At 39.8% G+C, this 2,410-nt stretch overlaps 1 pseudogene; it reads right to left on the bottom strand.

The window, feature by feature from the left end:
• Window positions 1–406: 406 nt before the first annotated feature.
• On the bottom strand, window positions 407–1,380 carry LOC110220441 (large ribosomal subunit protein uL10-like; annotated as a pseudogene).
• Window positions 1,381–2,410: the final 1,030 nt, after the last annotated feature.

Raw genomic sequence — 2,410 nt, 5'->3', positions numbered from 1 at the left:
ATGGCAACAAAAGCAGCAGCACAGTCTTGCATAATGGGTTACTGACCAGCCTAATAGCATATTCTAACTCTAAATACAATATACATTAATTAAATTCCTACCACTTGCTATAGGTTGAGGGAGGTTGTAGGTTTAGATAGGCATGATTCTTGTCCTCAAGGACTTTATAGTCTAGTAGATGAATACAATTCCAGCAGAGTAATTATATACAATATTAATAAATTCATCAAAGAACGGCAAATAAGCTATTGTCTGTACTAATTTGTGATGTACGTGTGTATAACAGTGTCCTATGTTAGAGGCCTGCCAGTGATAATAACTAGTTCTTCTCTGTTTTTCAGAAATAAATAAGCACTTTTGACTCTGTCTCACAAATAAATTGGCTGAAATAATTGGTTCCTATTAACTAATCAAACAGACCAAATCTCCTATCTTCTTCAGACTCCCCCAACTCTTCTTTGGTTTCCACCTTGGCTGTAGCGGCAGAAGTAGGCACAGCAGGAACAGGAGCAGCCACTGTAAAAGCAGTCACAGCAAATGCTGAAAGATCAGCCCGGAAGACCTTAACCTTTTCAGCAAGTGGGAAAGTATACTCAGTCCCCACAGGTAGAGTCAAGATATGCTTGTACCCATTGATGATAGAGTGGGGTATTAATTAGTTGGGTAACTAACCTCCAGACACTGGCAACATTGTGAAGACCCTCTAAGAATCAAAAGTGCAAAGTTTCCTCTATGATGTCTAGCACTTCAAGGTTGTAGATGCTACTATTGTCAAACACCTACAGAATAATTAGCCCAAAGGAGAACAGGGGGATGTTCAGCATGTTCAACAGTGTGGATTCACTGGTACCCACTTTGTCTCCACTGTTAATCAGCGCACATCACTCAAGATTTTGATAGTGCCCCTGGAAATCTTGCTGATACCCAGAGCCTGGAAGAAGGAAGTCATCTTGGGGCCCATACCAGTGTTCTGGGCTGCCACAGTGACATCACGAAGGGTAATGGCACCAGAACAGGTGGTAGCTGGCACCTTATTGGCCAAAAGCATATCCTTAATCTCAGTCAGGTCTTCCTTGGTGAATACAAATCCCACATTCCCCCAGATATGAGGCAGCATTGTCTCCAGAGCAGGGTTATTCTCCACATGTCCATGAATGGCTTTGTAGATCATGGTGTTTTTTGGTTTTGTTTTGTTTTCTTTTGTTTTGTTTTTCCCATCAACACTACAGCCTTCCTGCAGAGGGACGTCAAGATCTGCTACATCCACTTGGAGCCCATGTTGCCTGCCCTCACAACAAAGCATTTTAGATAATCATACAAAGGTTGGATGATCTTGAGGAGGTAATTTGATTTCTAGGTATCCCTGTCTTCCCTGGACATCTCAAAGGTGCTTCAGAGAGTGCCACATGGGGTTAAAGATGATGTCACTCACACGAGGCTGCCTGGGGAGAGTAAGTACTGAATTCATTGGAAAATAATCTCATAAAGTATCTTTAATAGTGAGAACAATTCAGCCTGACAGTTTCAAAATGCAGCTGAGAATCATGATGAACTTAGGAAACAATATAAACCATTCTAGAATAAAGAGCTTTATTCTCCTATCCATTAAATACACTGGGCAGCTAGGTGCCACAGTGGATAGAGCATCAGGCTTAGAGTCAAGAAAACCTGAGTTCAAATCTGATCCCATATATTTGCTAGCTATGGGATCCTGGGCAAGTCGCTTGACTTCTCCTTGCCTCAACTTTCCTTATCTGTATGATGGGGATAATAGTAGCACCTCCTTTCTAGGGTGGCTGTTGTAAGGCTCAAATGAGATAAGAATTGTAAAGTGCTTAGCACAGTATCTGAAGCATAGAATGCACTATACAAATGTAAGCTATTATTATTATATCCAAGAAGACTGTGTGAAAATGGAAAAAAGCTGACTTAGGATTCAGAGGACATAGTTTCAAACATTTCTCCCTATGCTTATTACATCTGTGGTCTTGGACAAGTAACTTAACTTCTCCATTTCTTCACCTATAAAATGAGTAGGATAGATGAAATGGCCTCTGGTCCCTTCCCATTCTAAATCTATGATCCTATGATCCAAAACCTAAGCTAATCTTAAAAGCCAACAATAAAAAACAAAGGCCCTTTAATGATACAAGACAAATTGACAGCAAATCCATCAGTGTGTTTGGCATATTTGCATTATCCAACTAGGGGAAAGCAATTGAAGGACACCATAGAGAATATTTTTAATGTTGTTCTTTTATAAATCCATATATTTTAATAGCAGAAATTTCTGCTTTCTGTGACATATAGATTGTGTGTGTGATGTTGTAACAGGTGTTAGATGAAGAAAGCTCAAAGTTTCCAAAATTCTCTTCGTAACACATGGGAAATGCATTTTTCAAACACTGAG

The sequence above is a fragment of the Phascolarctos cinereus genome, unplaced genomic scaffold (assembly GCF_003287225.1).
Source record: "Phascolarctos cinereus isolate Bilbo 61053 unplaced genomic scaffold, phaCin_HiC Scaffold_4;HRSCAF=312, whole genome shotgun sequence".
Taxonomy (NCBI): Eukaryota; Metazoa; Chordata; class Mammalia; order Diprotodontia; family Phascolarctidae; genus Phascolarctos; species Phascolarctos cinereus.
This window is presented reverse-complemented; position numbering and strand designations above follow the sequence as displayed.